Genomic DNA, 19,574 nt, shown 5'->3' on the forward strand with positions numbered 1-19,574 from the left:
CTTTCTTTCTCCAACACCACCATGTGGTTCCGTCCAACAGAAAATAAACAGGAGCGATACCTCCCTCATCTAATATATAATCTTTGTTCCTCACTGACAACACATTCTGTGTTCAATTTCGATGAGATGACAAAACATTTAGCTAGTATTGTTGTTATTGGAACACTGACAAAGTTAGCAGTTAAAGGAGGAGTGACCATCCCAGTAAACAAACAGGACTTTATAAACAAGTTGTAGCAACGTTCCTTACACATCGCCTGCTGCAAGGTAACTCGGGACAAATATGTCCATCTCAGTGCGCTCTTAAACGCACACCAAGACTCCACGGAAGAAGCGAGTGAAATAAAGTGAAACGAAGCAATCGGCTCCGTTTACTCAGAGGGAACATTTCCAGAGCAAAGTCGGTATAGTTGCCGACATTTTTCCTCGAGCCTAACGGCGCTAGTGCGCATGCGCCTGTGCTGCAGCACTTCCGTTTCCAGGAAATTAGCAGTGTTGCCTAAACTAAAATGGAGGTTTTTTGGTAAATACAAATTTAAACGTATGACTAACCATCTGGAATGTTACCGCGGTTTATCATCATACCGTTACATCCCTAGATTGGACTAACAATCGTTGGACATTAAACCCCTTCCAACCTCCGTGGAAAGGAGGCGAGTTGACCACTTGTAGAGGCCTCCTGTGTGTGTGTTGGGAGGATAGATCGATTGCATTTATCATGTCTTCTTTAAATGTTAGCAAAATATTGTTATGTGTAGAAAAATAGTATTTCAAGAGTAAGAGATAACTCCTATTTGCTTACAGTTTGGGCTATCATTCCTTAGAGCGGCCACTGCTTCCTTGTGTGACATGTCTGAAAAACGTCTTTTCATGTTTTGTCCTCTTACATTATTCTCAAACAAAATGTATCTGCACACTAGATTCTTCTACTAATAGTGTGGGGCAGATGTTTCCACATGGGTCGGCCAATTACCGCCATCGGCACCGCAAGACTCGCCAGAAATTGGACTCGGCCCTCAGGTGTAGCGCTCCACTGGAAAAGGTTATGATCCGTTGATGAGTTCACATGTGGAAACTTTGTTACGACTTTTACTTCCTCTATTTGGTCAAGTTTGATGTCTTCTCGGCGTTGTGCCAGAACCGATAATCTCACTAAACTATCCAATCTCTACCATGTTTATTTGTTTATTGAAATGATTTTGCTTTTTTTAAGTGGAAATAGTGGCAAATTAAATGTTTTCACTTAAATGATGGACTATATTCCTTTTTGTAAGTATCTTTAATCAACTTTGGAAGAATATTATAGCCTCTAAATTTACATCGACGGGATGTCACTGACACCTAATGACCAGTCGGTATAGCTCGGTTGGTAGAGCGGCCGTGCCAGCAACTTGAGGGTTGAAGGTTCGATCCCCGCTTCCACCATCCCAGTCACTGCCGTTGTGTCCTTGGGCAAGACACTTTACGCACCTGCTCCCAGTGCTACCCACACTGGTTTAAATGTAACTTAGATATTGGGTTTCACAATATATAGTGCTTTGAGTCACTTGAGAAAAAGCGCTATATAAATGTAATTCACTTCACTTCACCAGTCAGTATATTTATAGTATTACATACCATCAACATCACAAACTGTTTCTTTCTTTAAAAAATCACCATTATAGATTCAACTGATTGTCGACATTAGTGGATTAGTCGAAGACAGACCTAAAAACAATGGATAGAATAATAATAAAACAAACTAACCGCTATCATGCTAGCAAACTGCGTCAATCACACCTGTCGATATTTGCGTTTGAAAATAAGAGAACATTTCTGGAATATAACAGAAAATTAGGAAAGATAAGGGAAAATTCTTCCAATTTCCTAAAATATAGTCGACTATTAAAGTTAAAGTTAAAGTTAAAGTACCAATGATTGTCACACACACACTAGGGGTGGCAAAATTATTCTCTGCATTTGACCCATCACCCTTGATCACCCCCTGGGAGGTGAGGGGAACAGTGGGCAGCAGCGGTGGCCGCGCCCGGGAATCATTTTTGGTGATTTAACCCCCAATTCCAATCCTTGATGCTGAGTGCCAAGCAGGGAGGTAATGGGTCCCATTTTTATAGTCTTTGGTATGACTCGGCCTGGGTTTGAACTCACAACCTACTGATCTCAGGGCGGACACTCTAACCACTAGGCCAGGTGTCTGTCTGTGTTGGCCCTGTGATGAGGTGGCGACTTGTCCAGAGTGCGCCCCGCCTCCTGCCCGAATGCAGCTGAGATAGGCTCCATCACCCCCTGCGACCCCAAAAGGGACAATCGGTAGAAAATGGATGGATGGATGGATTAAAACAGGACTGCGCCGGGAAAGAAAAGCAACATTTCCAAGAGAAAACAAGAGTTGACAAGTGTGGTGTAAATCCATTCATTGTGTTGACATGTGAACTATTTCTGTGCAATATGGACAAAATATCACTATAAAGTATTTTTTGTTAAAATGATATATAATTTTGAGATATGAGTGATCTCCATGCTTTATGCTTTAAATTGCAAGCATAATTTGAGTTACGAACCACTAGCTAGCATAGCAAATGCCACAGTGAAACCAGTAAGCTCTGCCCAAAAACATCTGGTATCACTTGCTAACATTAGCATATAGCTAGAGAACAAAACAACTTTGTTTTCCAACCTTTGAAAATCATTAGCAGTGGTCTAACTTCCACAGCCTTCCCATTGAAGTTGGCAATGTCCTCCTGCTGAGGCTTGGTCTTCCACCCACGGCTCACTTCCTGCCCACGCCTGATGCTGCTATTGTGGTGTCCTGGCAGTCTGCTATGAACCGACTGTGTCCACTCTTTTCCCCCACTACTCTGATTGTGGGACATAGCATTACTAGGAATATTCACATTTTCAACCCCATTGTCGGCTGATATCTGGGAGCCAAAATTATGGACGTTGTTAATGCTCATGCTTGTCGGACCGAATGAAGCGGCGAGACGCCAATCTGAACAAACCAAAATGTATTCGAAGTCCTCTTAAGTCTGCTGAAAGAGGTAAATACTTTTCATTGTGATTACATTAAAAAGACTGCAGTGTTTTGTATTACTGATTAAACACATTTGAATTAATTTTAATGGGCAAGACTAATTTGAGATATGAGTGTTTTAAATTACAAACTCAATCAGTTCCGTGACCGAGCTCGTTATGTGAAATGAATGTCGATCTTTTTTCCTTGCATTTATTAAAAAACACATCTTACAATATAAAAAGGAAAAGTACGATCCAAACCAAAGCCAAACAAAGTGAAGTGAATTATATTTATATAGCGCTTTTCTCTAGTGACTCAAAGCGCTTTACATAGTGAAAACCCAATATCTAAGTTACATTTAAACCAGTGTGGGTGGCACTGGGAGCAGGTGGGTAAAGTGTCTTGCCCAAGGACACAATGGCAGTGACTAGGATGGCAGAAGCGGGGATCGAACCTGCAACCCTCAAGTTGATGGCACGGCCACTCTACCAACCGAGCTATACCGCCCCAGGTATAGCTCGCCCCAGGTATAGAAGGTGTTCCTCTTCCCGTTTTGTCACCAGTTCCGCTTTAGGTTTTGTTGGTTTGGATTCCATTGGGGTCTGTCTTAGCTAATAGCTGACAGGTACGTTGTTGACATCCATACTTCCACCGGCTCTTGCTGTAAAGTTCTTTCAATTGATGTCAAAATGCTACCGCAAAGTCGCAGGTCATACCTTGTTTTGGTTTTGTGTTGTTCTTCCTGTGTTGGGTGTTTGGTTCCTGATTAGCGCTATTATTTTGTTTCTTCCTTCTGTTTTTTGTTTTGTCCTACAGCAACCTTTCGCCCTGCCTCTGAGCGCTGATTGTACACACCTGCTTCTGATTAGTGTTCATGACACTCACATGCGTCTGGTCGCTAATCAAAGGGCTTTATATGCCAGTTTCACTGCTTAGTGGGTGCTGGATCATTGTTTCTTTGCACTGTTTCATGGATCATGGAAAATACAGTACTTGTCGATGTGTGCCTTGTTTGCTTTATGATTTTGGCTAACAAGTGTAAACTTTGTGTGCACTCCCAGCTGCACTAGATTTTATGAAATACATTTTTACCTGCACCTTGTCTCCTGTATCGGCATATTGCCGTCACAACTACCGCAACCATGCTGCGACATGACACCTTTTTTCCTTTAATAGACAATATGTATTATGATATGCAAAATGCTAAAGCTAGCACTTAGCAAAAAAATTTATTAATTTGTAGTATGTACAAAGTCTGAATTACCATCTATTCACATTTTTAAGCAATGCCAACAAAATAATATGATATACAACTTTATTTATTTTTAATTTAAAGTAGTCACTTAAAGGGGGTCATGATTTTTTTTTCTCCATTTCAAACAATTCCTTACTGTCTACATCAGGGGTCTCAGACACGCAGCCCGCGGGCCAATTGCGGCCCGCGAGACGTTATTTTGCGGCCCCCACCTTAATATGAAAGTCAAATGTTAGTGTGGCCCGCGAGCATACTTGCCAACCCTCCAGATTTTCCCGGGAGACTCCCGAATTTCAGTGCCCCTCCCATAAATCTCCCGGGGCAATTTCTCCCAGAAAACATTATTAAGGGCGTGCCGTGATGGTACTGCCTTAGTGTCCTCTACAACCTGTCGTCGCGTCTGCTTTCTCGCCATACAAACAGCGTGCCGGCCCAGTCACATAATATATGCGGCTTCCGCAGACACACGTAAGTGACTGCAAGACATACTTGGTCAACAGCCATACAGGTCACACTGAGGGTGGCCGTATGAACAATTTAACATTGTTACAAATATGCGCCACACTGTGAACCCACACCAAACAAGAATGACAAAAACATTTCGGGAGAACATCCGCACTGTAACACAACATAAACACAACAGAACAAATACCCAGAATCCCTTGTAGCTAGGGATGTCCGATAATGGCTTTTTGCAGATATCCGATATTCCGATATTGTGCAACTCTTTAATTGCAGATACCGATATCAACAGATACCAATATCAACAGATATATGCAGTCGTGTAATAAACACATTATTATGCCTAATTTGGACAACCAGGTATGGTGAAGATAAGGTACTTTTTTTAAAAATTAATAAAATAAGATAAATAAATTAAAAACATTTTCTTGAATAAAAAAGAAAGTAAAACAATATAAAAACAGTTACATGGAAACTAGTAATTAATGAAAATTAGTAAAATTAACTGTTAAAGGTTAGTACTATTAGTGGACCAGCAGCACGCACAATCATGTGTGCTTACGGACTGTATCCCTTGCAGACTGTATTGATATATATTGACATATAATGTAGGAACCAGAATATTAATAACAGAAAGAAACAACCCTTTTGTGTGAAGGAGTGTGAATGGGTGTAAATGGGGGAGGGAGGTTTTTTGGGTTGTTGCACTAATTGTAAGTGTATCTTGTGTTTTTTATGTTGATTTAATAAAAAAATAAAATAAAAAAAAATAAAAACCGATACCGATAATAAAAAATCGATACCGATAATTTCTGATATTACATTTTAACGCATTTATCGGCCGATAATATCAGCAGGCTGATATTATCGGACATCCCTACTTGTAGCCCTAACTCTTCCGGGCTAGAATATACACCCCCGCTACCCCCTCTACCCTCCCCACAATATGTACACCATACAAATGTATGGTGTACATATTGACAATAAAAAAATACATTTTAGGAATTATAATAGATAATAAAATGAGGTGGAAACCATGCATCAAGTACATACAACATAAAGTGGGAATACATTTTTCAGTATTGAATAAGGCAAAAGAACTCCTGAATCAAAAGTCACTCTATACTCTATACCAGAGGTTTCAAACTCATTTTACCTGGAGGCCGCTGGAGGCAGAGTCTGGGTGGGGCTGGGCCACATCAGGTATTCCACAAGAAAAGTTTTGTTGAAAAAATTCCAATTCTCTCAAATGTCTTGATATTTATTTTTCAACACAAAATAAGGGTTTCATGACTAGATAAGCGGTGTTGAGAACACTCCGATAATTTTTGTTGTAAATAAAGACGTAATGTGTTGTTTGTTCTTTAAAAAGTAATAAGTTAGTCGTTACTATGTCAAAGCAATTTTTTTTCATTTTGTTTATGAATGCTAGGTTTATATCCTCCCGCTTGTAAGCAAAATAGATGGAGCTTCTACTCGCTCACTGCGGTAGAAGCCGCTGGCTGTTAAGTTTAAAACTACTCTTCAGCCACCCAGCCGCTATATTACAGTACCTTAGTTGGCACAGGCTATGGGGAGAGGCACTTTCAAATTGAATTGTAGTTAAAACATTTGACGCACCGAGCGAGCTAAGTCGCTAATATAAGTTAACAACATAAACAGATGAGATTAGTGATAAAGTCGCTACAAGGAGACGTATAGCTTCACAAGCAAATGGATGTATGTGTAAATAAAGCTGTAGTCACTCACCAAAAGCCAAATGCAGTCACTGACCAAAGCATTGCATCACTCTGGAGTCAAGAAGTCTGCACTGCGCCGCCATATTAAAAAAAAAAGTTTGATGCGCATCACAATATATCGTCAGAGAAGCCTCCGTAAACAAGCAAGGGGCGAGGGTGAGCCAAAGAGGTTGCCCTGTGCTTCTTCGCGCAAAGATCAAACGGCTGTAACAAAGGCACATCAAAAAATACCGGTATGGCGGTATTTTCTGAAATATATACCGCTTTCTAAAATATAGAATATACCGGTATTACAGTTAATACCGCTACATCGCATAGCCCTATTTGGGGATGTTGAATATATTTTAATTCCGTGAAGAATTTAAATATAAAATATGAAATAAGCAACGTAATTTCTTCAATGTGCGTCATTTCTGCTTTTTCCTGTTCAGCAATACGCCAACGGATAATAGCCCGGTGGTAGTCTCCTCTGTTTTTGTGCTGGATGTTGATGTCTTTCATGATGACATGAACACCATGGCATTTGTAGATGGTACAAAGTACTGGAATAGCGAGTGCAAAAAGGCAGCTGCTCCCAGAGTGTTATCCGCTGTGCTGTTACTGGAAAAAGAAGGGGAAATGACACTATGCTGTTGTTGTCGGAAATGTAATAATAACAGAAAAATTACCCACAAATAATTGGTCCGGGTTATCGGTTACTGTTATTGCGGACGGAAAGATTAACCGCGATTCTTATTTGTAACGTTTCTTAAGCGATTAAAAAAAGATATATATATTTTTATTTTTATTTTATTTTATTATTTTATTTGTTTTTTTCAGTTTGTCCTGTCCAGCCACTTAGGCAAATCATATGGTTGATGTCGATGCCCTTAGTTGCTGTACAGATTTACTATTTTATGTACAGTGTTTGACACTTCTCTTGTTGCTTTATTTGTATTTGACTTTATTAAATGTTTGAGAAGCATTTTATTGAACAAAACCAGTTTTCTTTTAAGTAATATAGAACATCAGAGCAGTTTATCTATTTTATGGACAAATGTATTAAATTATAGAACTGGCACCGAATGTTATTTAAAAAAAGCGTAGATTTTGAATCAAATTGTTACCCCGAAGGATCAAATCGAATCGAATTGTGTAGTACCCGAAAATTTAAATCCTTAATGTATATTATACAGTATGTGCATATTATGTGTCTTGACTTTAAGAGGAGTCTGCATCTTCTGCATTGTGACTCATTTCTAAGCAAAGTCTATAGAGCAGGGGTGCTCATTACGTCGATCGCGAGCTACCGGTCGGTCGCGGAGGGTGTGTCAGTCGATCGCCAGCCAGGCATTAAAAAAATAGTCAATTACATCACTTTCGTCACTTGATTGACATTCACAGCACCCGAGGGTCTTCTGAGATGACGCTGGCTGCTGCCAGCTCATTAAAATTACCGACAGGAAGGCGAGAAACACTTTATTTCAAAAGACTCTGGCGCCGTACCTGTCGTCAAAACTCCAAAGACCGACTGCACAGTTGCACAATAAAAGCGCTTCTTCATCCTGCCTGTGCTAACAAAATAAGAGTCTCAGAAAGCTGGCGTGCACAAGCTAGCAAGCTACGGAGTTTGCCTACAATGTATTTCTTGTAAAGTGTATACAAAGGAGTATGGAAGCTGGACAAATAAAATGCCAAAAACCAACCACTTTCATGTGGTATTGGACAGAAAGGAGGATTTTTTTTTTCCTCCATTCGAAAATGCGGACGTTATCCGCACCACTGTCCAATCAATGCAAGTCATCAGAATCAGGTAATACACCAACTTATGTTTTTGTCTTCATGAAAGAAAGGAATCTATATGTGTTAAACATGCTTGTATTATCTTTAAACACCTTTAACTTATTAACAATATTAACTATATGTGTTAAACATGCTTGTTTTATTATTAAACACCTTTAACTTATTAACAATATTAACTATGTGTTAAACATGCTTGTTTTATCATTAAACACCTTTAACTTATTAACAATATTAACTATATGTAAACATGCTTGTATTATCTTTAAACACCTTCAACTTGTTAACAATATTAACGATATGTATTAAACATTCTTGTATTATCATTAAACACCTTTAATTTATTAACAATATTAACTGTGTGTTAAACATGCTTGCATTATCATTAAACACCTTTAACTTGTTAACAATATTAACTATGTGTTAATCATGCTTGAATTATCTTTAAACACCTTTAACTTATTAACAATATTAACTATGTGTTAAACATGCTTGTATTATCATTAAACACCTTTAACTTGTTAACAATATTAACTATATGTATTAAACATGCTTGTATTATCATTAAACACCTTTAATTTATTAACAATATTAGCTATATGTGTTAAACATGCTTGCATTATCATTAAACACCTTTACCTTGTTAACAAAAACATATAATTCATAAATAAGTAAATATAAATTATATATATGAATGAGGTAGATCCCCACGACTTGATCAATTGAAAAGTAGCTCGCCTGCAGAAAAAGTGTGAGCACCCCTGCTATAGAGTATGTTTATTTTGGCAACGGTTTGTGTCATAAATCTACTAGTAAAAAGCCAGACAATAATCAATCCTTGTTTCTACTGTACCTGTCCTGAAAGAACTTGAGTATTTGTCGTTATCTTGTTTTAATACTTAAACATTAAACATGTCCCTGGCTGCATGGCACCGCCCGCCTGGAAGTGCCTTTGATAGTAATGAGAGCCACTTCATGAATCATTAAAGACATTTTTTTTTCCCAGAACAGTGCGATTTGGCTTAATGGACACTGGCAATGAGAGCTTTTCCATTGTATCTGTATTATTTAAAGAGGACTAGTTGGACAATGGATGGTCAGAATGGTGGTGAGCCACAGTGAGCGACAGTCATTATCGCCACTCGCTGTCTTTTTGTCTCTCTTTTTTCACCGTGCATGTAATCTGCTTTTGTCGTCCATTTTTCATGCCTGCTTTTTTGTCCTAATGGAATATTTTATTCCAAAGAGCATTTTAGCACCCTGTCTTCACATACTTGTAGGGGGTGTGACTGTAGGCAGCAATCACAATTCTGTACATGCCTGGGTTTTAAGGTCTCCATCAGGGGTGTCCAAAGTGGTGCACATCATTTTTATGGCTCACGGAATATATAAAAAATACAATTAATGAATTTGAGTCTACATCAGAACATTACGAAGAATGTCTAGTGCCATACTGAGGAAAGAAAGAAAAAGTCACACAAAATAGTTAGCATAGCATATGTTGACCTCCAGCAATTAAACTTCAAACAAAAATAATATTGAATCAATTTGCGTAATTAAGTTACATGTTTAGTTTAGTTTTTTATAAATCCTGTAATTAAATATTGAATAAAGTTCGTCAGTAAATTTGTATTTGCATTAAAATGGCTAACTGGTGCAAGCGTCGGGCGCAAAAGATTTACCATTGGGAAATGTGGGTATATGTCACAAGTCAGGGCAAATCTCAAACTGCTCGTTTGGAAAAAGGCACATTTGTTTTTATCAATACCTCCTCATCATCTCATTCACATTTTCAGCAAATACACGATAATCAGAAAATATTGTTGTCATTGTAAACTAGAGAGTACAACTAAATTGTGTGCAATCCTGTTCCGTGCAGTTTAAATAAATAAAACATTAGGTGCCAACAGGCAAGAACAATGGGTTTTGCATAATGTAAGTAAAGTTTACAAAGTAATTTGTATTTACATTTTTTTCATGAAAAAAAAATATTAAAAGATTTTGAAAATAGTTTGTTTCGCTTAGTAAATCAGAAAAACAATATTAGATAAAGTTTATGAATACATTTGTATGTGCTTTTTTAAATCCAGAAAAAAAAATAGTTATATACTTGAATTCCTAAACAGAAAAAAATGTTGCATGCAAAATGACACTTTTGTTTGTTATTAAATGTGGATGTTAATTTTGTCATTTTAGTTTATTTGCCAAACAAATAATAACATGTTTATCTAGATTTCCATGTTTTTTTGTTTTCATGACATGCATTTGTTAAGAACTGGACATTGGATTGGTCTGAGAGTGGCCACCCCGGTCTAGAAAAAAAATTATCAATGACAAGTATCATGCACAAAAATTAATTTAATACCTCACGAATTTGAGGTAAGAATTAGATTTTTTAAATTATTATCATTTAATGACAATTTGAATAGACGAACACACTAGGCCAGTGTTTCCCAAACTATATTGAGCCAAAGCGCATATTGTACATGATAAAAAAAAACTTTCCATGACTTATTTTGTTGTGTAAATGACAACATGAGGATACAATAATAACGTATCTTTTGATACCTAATAGAAGAGAATGCACTTGTATTGCCTCTCACTAAACGTATACTATTAAAGATAACCAATATGTTTCCTGATATAAAGAAAATATAAAAACTCCAAATAATGCAAAAGTCACTCAACTAAACCGTGTCATTTAATTCATGAGCTTGCTCCTCCCACATAGGGCTGGACTATATGGCAAATAAAACGATCGCAATTATTTTTTCATGTCATCCGATCTGGCTCAATATCACGATTTTTTACATGATAATTTTAAAGCATTTGTACTAAAAAACAAACTACGGATTAGTTTAACATTTTATTAACATTCTGAGTCAATAACAAAGGAAATTAAATAGGAAAACACATAGCAATGTACCAATAAATGTGAGTTCACATGTTTTCAAGTACAAGAGAGACGCATCAGTTATTATTTCAACACTACAGGTCCAAGTGTAATGGTAGAAGCTGTCAAGTTATGATCGGCGGTCGCGTCCACAACTGGCTAGCACTAGCATTGTAGCACGGTGTTTTTCCCACAGATTTTGGACGACAACAAGTCATTAAATTTGCTAAATATCACCTGACACGTAGAAGTCTATTGTTCGGTTTTGTGTTTTAGAGTAAGTTTTCTCCTGGAGACAGGCATAGAAATTTCCCAGGAAGGGTGCTATGCTGCCTGGCCCCCGGCTCCATTGAGGTGATTGTCAAGCACACAATCCCCATAAATATGATTTCCCCTTTTTCTCTCAAAGACAGCATCTCAGTCACATTACGCCAATTTCTGCGACTTTCTGCATTTAACAGTAGACTCGGTTTTTAGTGATTCCATTGATGCGTAAATCATAGTGCCCTAGATAACTTCAAGTTTTGGCTGACATTTATTTTGCTGACCTTATCTGTGCATTTAGCCCCAAGTTCGGTCATTCTGTTCATATCTTCGATTCTGTTTACTTCTGCGTACCTTGTAACCGGAAGTGGGGCGGTAAAAGGTCGACTCCGATTGGCTGTTCCGCCATGTTTGTTCAAGTTAATATATGCTGACAGCTGCTTACAACTTGAAATTATCACAATCATATACAATTATGACTAAAAAGTGCCCGCTTAATCTGACATTGACATACTGTTGATTCGGTTAAAAATACTCCAATACATGTCTACATAAATGGACCTACAGTATATAGAAATGATCCCTTTGGGTCCAAAATTTGAAAAAGCGGTCCATCATGAATGTCGATGTCGACTTCTCTTAGCCAGGCTGTGCAGGGCAAAAGCTCGATGTGCGGCGCATATCTTTAGACTTTGGAAATGAAATCCTTAAATCCATTACTGGCAGCTGTAGACCTAACAAGCTCATCCCTGTGGTCATGATATCATCTGCCTCCTGAGGTAGGCTATGTTAATTCTACACTCTGCAATTTGTGGATTATTTCTAGTCCTATTTCGAGACCTTCTGATTATTTGATTGTTGTGAGTAGGGCTGGGCGATTACAGTAAGAAGAACAGGGTGGTCCAAGACCTGATGAGTTGGTCAACATAAACAGTTTGCTTCATATGAAATAATGCCATTTTAGCATCTATAACTGTAGCATTTATTACAGAGTGATATATGTTGCTTTACAGTATCACCATGTATGAATGTGTGAAGAAATGTATGCAGTCCAATGTTGGGATGGACCCAGACTGTTGTGATGACGGTAAATAAGTCCAGGTACAGGTTTGTGGTTGCATGTTGTCGTGGTTGTCAAAAGCCATCAGGATTCAGCTCAGACTCAGGGTCGATCGGTCCGGGCATTGTCAGATTCGCTCTTGTCTATTGTCACGACACTCCTCGGCCCGACCACTTACACCACGATTCTCATCACCATAGCAACAGTTGTGTGCCCTACCTCGACTTTGGATGAGCACTGCAGCTGCAAAGATATCAAATTATGTTAATCTACTGCCAAAGTCAGACAATCTGCTGTTGTTTCTGCTAATTTTCTTTATTTGCAGTTTATAGGGGAAAATTAACTTTTTCTCAGTGAGGGCAGTGGACTCCTGGTATCTAACTCCACAAAACCGATAAAAACAAACTCTGCCTCTTTTACGTGCTTCAGTAGCAGTTCTGGTCATCTGGGGGCTCTAAGCAGGATTTTGCCCAGAGTCCTGTGGCTTGGTAACAATTGGCGATGTCATTGTTCGAGGAACCCAAAGAGGTACCCTTAGATCGAGCATAGTGGAAAAACGCCTCAACTTCTAATTGCAAAACTATCCAAAGCTTTCCCTTTGGTGTTCAGATTGTCAACAACTATTATGAAAAACATGACCACAGTGGACTCATTGAATTGGTCCACCCATTTTGAGGGTGTCGCTTGGCAATTTGTTGATTGATTGAGTACGTTTGTTAATGGTTTATGGGTTAATTTTATTTTGAACACGCTTATAGTTACAACATGATACATCACGATTTCCAGTTTCTCTTTACAAAATGTCCGTAAAAGAGTAGGAAGAAGCAGAGGTTATTTAATCCTACCCCTTTTCCATTTGATAGCAATTACTAACACATTTGTTCACTTACTGTTCTTAATTTGTACACAATTTACTCCGTAAATAATAAATAATGAAGTTCTCAAGAAATTAATAGTTAAATAATTTGTAATTAACATAGTGAGAGGAATAATATTATCTCATTTTCAATAAGGTTCAAAATGTTTATCAGAGTTCTTCTTCTTTGTGCTTTGTAAACACCTTGAGTTTGAACAATTAAACCGTGGTATGTTAGCTTGTTTGGTGAAACTCCTTGGCACACTAGAAAGCACTATTCTCCCGTGTGCTCAATGGCGAACTCCACTTTTTTTAGGATTGTGCCTATCGTTCACAATCATTATGAAAGACATGACAATGGATGGATTTTTTTAATGCATTCTAACTTGTAAATAAAAATAAATAACAGTCTGCTTACAGCGGAGCCAATGGGAGCTCCTCTATTTGGCCCATAAAACCCAATAAATAACCATCCAAAAAGTGCCAACAATACTCCATTTACATTTCTTAACTTGAATTTTAACCAAGTATTAGTGATATTGTTATTATAAGCGCTAATGCAGACAAACTATTTATAGCGGCGCCTATGTTTACATAATCAAGTGGTCTGCTGCTTACTTGCTTCCTGTAATTATATTCTAGATCTTAAATCATGCTTCTCACCTGGACAGAATAAATCTGAGGAGGTGATCCAAACAAGTTGGGACACTTTGACAGCCATTTAGAACCCGAAACTGGCGAGGAAGACACGAAAAGACACTTGTTTCCCACGCACCCCCACCCTGTTTCATCGTGAGGATTATGAGACATTTTTCATCTAAATGGGAATATATGGACATCCCAGCAGTCGGCATCCTAATGACAGCAGACCTCGTACTGTAAGGGATGGTTTATTATGTGTTTTGGCTGTCATGAAGTCTGCATTGAGTGGTACTCAGTGATGAATAAAAAAAAGCTAACTTTGTGATGCATTTTTTAAACTGAAATTAAATGGAATTAAATTACATTTTAAGTGAATGCTTAAAATGATAAAAGTGCGTAAATATTAAATGTTATTATAAATGTACTCGTTACTACATTACATATATCATACTTGCCAACCCTCCCGGATTTTCCGGGAGACTCCCGAAATTCAGCGCCTCTCCCGAATACCTCCCGGGACAAGTTTTCTCCCGAAAATCTCCCGAAATTCAGGCGGACTCAGGTCCATGAGGACCTGAGTCCGCTAACCCACAATATAACCAGCATACCTGCCCAATCACGTTATAACTGTAGAATGATGGAGGGCGAGTTCTTGGTTTCTTATGTGGGTTTATTGTTAGGCAGTTTCATTAACGTCCTCCCAGCGCGGCAACAACACACAACAACAGCAGTCACGTTTTTATATACAGTAAAGCAGTTCGTCTGCCGTAAACAGCAATGTTGTGACACTCTTAAACAGGACAATACTGCCATCTAGTGCATTTGATGAAAGCACTTTTATGCGTGCCACACATCAATGCATCATCAGAGTTCAGCATGGTTAGAAAAATAGTGACAGAGAATAGAACAAGGATGGACAATTCAACTCTTAACTCAACAATGAGTAGATGAGTGGTATGTGTGTGTATATGTGTAAATAAATGAACACTGGAATTCAAGTATTTATTTTATATATATATATATATATATATGTATATATATATATATAAAATAAAATTAATATATATATATATACGTATATATATATATATATATATATATATATATATATATATATATACATATAATTAAAAAAAAATATATATATATATATGTATATATATATATATATATATAGCTAGAATTCACTGAACGTCAAGTATTTGTTATATATATATATATATATATTATATACAGGTAAAAGCCAGTAAATTAGAATATTTTGAAAAACTTGATTTATTTCAGTAATTGCATTCAAAAGGTGTAACTTGTACATTATATTTATTCATTGCACATAGACTGATGCATTCAAATGTTTATTTCATTTAATTTTGATGATTTGAAGTGGCAACAAATGAAAATCCAAAATTCCGTGTGTCACAAAATTAGAATATTGTGTAAGGCTAATACAAAAAAGGGATTTTTAGAAATGTTGGCCAACTGAAAAGTATGAAAATGAAAAATATGAGCATGTACAATACTCAATACTTGGTTGGAGCAGGAAACAGAGTGGACTGACACCAGCTGGACTGCTGCTGAGTGGTCCAAAGTCATGTTTTCTGACGAAAGCAAATTTTGCATTTCCTTTGGAAATCGAGGTCCCAGAGTCTGGAGGAAGACAGGAGAGGCACAGGATCCACGTTGCCTGAAGTCTAGTGTAAAGTTTCCACCATCAGTGATGGTTTGGGGTGCCATGTCATCTGCTGGTGTCGGTCCACTCTGTTTCCTGAGATCCAGGGTCAACGCAGCCGTCTACCAGCAAGTTTTAGAGCACTTCATGCTTCCTGCTGCTGACCTGCTCTATGGAGATGGAGATTTCAAGTTCCAACAGGACTTGGCGCCTGCACACAGCGCAAAATCTACCCGTGCCTGGTTTACGGACCATGGTATTTCTGTTCTAAATTGGCCCGCCAACTCCCCTGACCTTAGCCCCATAGAAAATCTGTGGGGTATTGTGAAAAGGAAGATGCAGAATGCCAGACCCAAAAACGCAGAAGAGTTGAAGGCCACTATCAGAGCAACCTGGGCTCTCATAACACCTGAGCAGTGCCAGAGACTCATCGACTCCATGCCACGCCGCATTAACGCAGTAATTGAGGCAAAAGGAGCTCCAACCAAGTATTGAGTATTGTACATGCTCATATTTTTCATTTTCATACTTTTCAGTTGGCCAACATTTCTAAAAATCCTTTTTTTGTATTAGCCTTAAGTAATATTCTAATTTTGTGACACACGGAATTTTGGATTTTCATTTGTTGCCACTTCAAATCATCAAAATTAAATGAAATAAACATTTGAATGCATCAGTCTGTGTGCAATGAATAAATATAATGTACAAGTTACACCTTTTGAATGCAATTACTGAAATAAATCAAGTTTTTCAAAATATTCTAATTTACTGGCTTTTACCTGTATATATATGAAATACTTGACTTAGTGAATTCTAGCTGTAAATATACTCCTCCCCTTTTAGCCAAGCCCCCAACCACGCCCCCTCCCATCCCGACCACGCCCACCCCCACCTCCCGAAATCGGAGGTCTCAAGGTTGGCAAGTATGCATATATACTTACATCATATATATAAAACCCTAATGGAGGTGTTTTAATGTTTTTTAGGGGCTCTATAGGCATAATTGAACGGCTCCCATAGGCCCCATTGTAAGCTGACTTTTGATCAAATTTATTTCATAGTTAGAATGCATTAAAAAAAAAAAAAACATCCGTCGTCATGTCTTTCATAATGATTGTGAAAAAATTCCAAAAAAAAGTGCAGTTCGCCTTCAAGTGAAAAAAAGGTGTGCAACTACACAGATTCTAGCTGCGCAGCATTCTCCTTCTCGACTTGAATCTCTGCTAGCACGCCTTTATCCAAAATGCACACTTTGGGTGTAGCAAACTTTGAATGTGGGCGTTCCCTGTCAAATTTAGCCTTTCGCGTATTCTAGAACTTTTGTTCTTTTGTGCCCCTGAGGCTGAATGCTTCCCCTTCCAGTGTCCCTGGAAGGGTAAGCATTATATTGCGCATGAAGTCTGGATGCAGTGTATACTACATATAATGAAAGAAACTTCTAGAAAACCATCACATTTATTCTGATTGCTTCAATTAAGACACCAGCAAACATCTTTTGAGATGAGGATGAAAAAGGACCATAATGCTAGTTTGAATTAACATTCAAAACTCAAACTGCACATATATGTCTCGAAAGTGCGACCACAGTGGGAAAGGGACCGTTTTTACATCTGCCGTTTGGACATCCTTGTTACATGTACAAGGGAAGAAGACGGCACAGACAGCAGGGATGTCGTATAGCTCTATTTATTGAAATATATTTACAAAGGTATGGAGTGTGAAACAAATCCAAATGGGTGTGTGTGCGACTATGTGTAGAGATTAACTGAAGAGTGTTACTCAGAGTGTTGAGCGAGGTGTGGAAGTCCAAGAGGGGCAAGGCAGGCTCGAAGGTCCAGAGACAGGCAGGAAGTCGGGGGCTATAGCGAGGCGTCAAAATCCTTGTCCAGGCGGGAGGTCGAGATCCAAAAGGCAGCCAGGGAACCAGAGGGAATACGGGGAGACGAGACACACAGCTTGTGACGCGGGAACGGAGGAATGCTGCTGGATCGACAAGGGACACGTGAAAAATTAACACGGAGGGGGGAGAAACACAGAGAGAGAGAGAGAGTGCATAGAGCTAGAGATATTCGGCTCACTGTACTGGAACTGGTCGCTACGTTCTGGCCCGGAACGCAGGTCTGCACTGGTTTAAGAAGCCCAGAGAGCTCATCAGCGACAGGTGTGCAGATTGCAGCTTGATTGCAGCTGCCTGCTGCAGCCGGAGTGGTGCACGCAGGTGCGCTCTCGGAGGTGCGCCCGGCGCACAGATACATGCACACAGAGGTGCGCCCGGGCCATGACAATCCTGGTACTAACAGACGTTCAATGCATACAATTTCATGTGGACCGTGATCATTGAACTACGTGACTATTTATTTGAAAATACATACATCGTGTAGCGTCTATTCAATGATTTGATATGTTTTTAGAGAGTAATGTCAAACTGTCACTCTCTGATTTGCACACACACATATGAGCCACACACACCGTTGTCCATGCAAGCCTCTCTGACACATCACAGCTTCACAAACATTTTACTAAACAGAACTCTTAACATCACAAAAAACATCAGGCTGGTAATAGTAAGTGAATAAAGTTTAATCTACAAATTATTTTTCACATCCAGCTAGGAAGAAGACGTTGCCACATCACCATGGCAACACACGTATGGCTTTTTCCAAATTTAAACGTGTTAAGTTTTTCATGGATTTCAATGACATTCACAAGTCGCCATTATTGTCACACTACTAAGAAAAAAAGGCGTCCTGGCAAAGTCCGCCTCATTAGTGATGAGCCCGCCATTTGTGTGTCCGCAGGCTGAATGGGAGAATATGAATGAGAGAAACCTAAATAAGCATTTAAGCACAAACGTGAAAAATGGGTGGGGGGGTTAGCTTGAGGGCCAAAAAGGAAGTGTTTGCATTAATTGCCCGTTAAAAAAATGAGTGCCGTTATTGAAATTTATAGTTAACGCATTATCGTGTTAACTTTGACAGTCCTAAAGAATTCAGTGAAAGTCAAAATAAATCTAGAATAAGTAAAAAATATGTATTTTCTAAATTAAATTAAATTAAGATTTAATAAAAACCATAATAAATGTTGTCTGTCTATCTGTGTTGGCCCTGCGATGAGGTGGCGACTTGTCCAGGATGTACCCCGCCTTCCGCCGGAATGCAGCTGAGATTGGCTCCAGCACCCCCCGCGACCCTGAACGGGACAAGCGGTAGAAAATGGATGGATGGATAATAGATATCAAATATATTAACAACTTTGTGCTAATCGTCTGTGGTGTTATTGAGCTATGTGGTATTTATTAAATGTGTACAGGGGGTATACATAGTGGTTGTCAATGACAATGCAGTTCATATTTTACTTCTGATGACTTCATTGGTGATGTTCATTGAACAACAGAAGGGGAAGACTTTACACAGCCGGTTGTCGCGCCCATATTTGTGTGTGCGCGTGTATGTATATGTGTGTGTGTGTGTGTGTGTGTGTGTGTGTGTGTGTGTGTGTGTGTGTGTGTGTGTGTGTGACCCACTTCAGTGTGGCTTTTGCCTAAAATAAGCAATAGAAATCTGGAGCAGGAAGCTCATCAGAGCAAGAAAACAACAGCCAGTTCATTGATAGGAGAAGGTACTTGTTGGGCAGCTGTCAGCTGCAGTGTGTGTGTGTGTGTGTGTGTGGGTGGGGGGGGGGTCACACTTGAAGGGAAGATGTGTCACGCTTTTGCTTGCCTTGTTTCACTTTCTTTCATTTCCACTCTACACATAATTGCATTGCGTTTTTTTTAAATGACAATAATATATTCATGTATGCAGGAAATCTTTGGAGGGCTCAGCAAATGCCTGCCAACTTGGCTTTTAATCACAACCAAGACAAACTTCTGCATTCTGACATCAATTCCAACACACGCACATATCTCCAAATGGAAGACAAGAGGGAGCAATGCTATTG

General features: G+C 38.7%; 1 protein-coding gene and 1 long non-coding RNA gene across 5 annotated transcripts in view; one reads left to right on the forward strand and one right to left on the reverse strand.

Moving 5' to 3' along the window:
- The window catches only part of kcnc2 (potassium voltage-gated channel, Shaw-related subfamily, member 2), a 110,854-nt gene that overhangs the window by 41,397 nt on the left and 49,883 nt on the right, over positions 1-19,574 (forward strand). The window lies entirely within an intron of this gene.
- The window catches only part of LOC133606579 (uncharacterized), a 42,044-nt gene continuing 39,845 nt past the window's right edge, over positions 17,376-19,574 (reverse strand). For all 3 annotated transcript variants that reach the window (XR_009815276.2, XR_009815277.2, XR_009815275.2), the window contains exon 3: positions 17,376-18,824. This is a non-coding gene — a long non-coding RNA (uncharacterized lncRNA). The remainder of the gene's footprint in view (positions 18,825-19,574) is intronic.

This window comes from Nerophis lumbriciformis, linkage group LG05 (genome assembly GCF_033978685.3).
Source record: "Nerophis lumbriciformis linkage group LG05, RoL_Nlum_v2.1, whole genome shotgun sequence".
NCBI lineage: Eukaryota > Metazoa > Chordata > Actinopteri > Syngnathiformes > Syngnathidae > Nerophis > Nerophis lumbriciformis.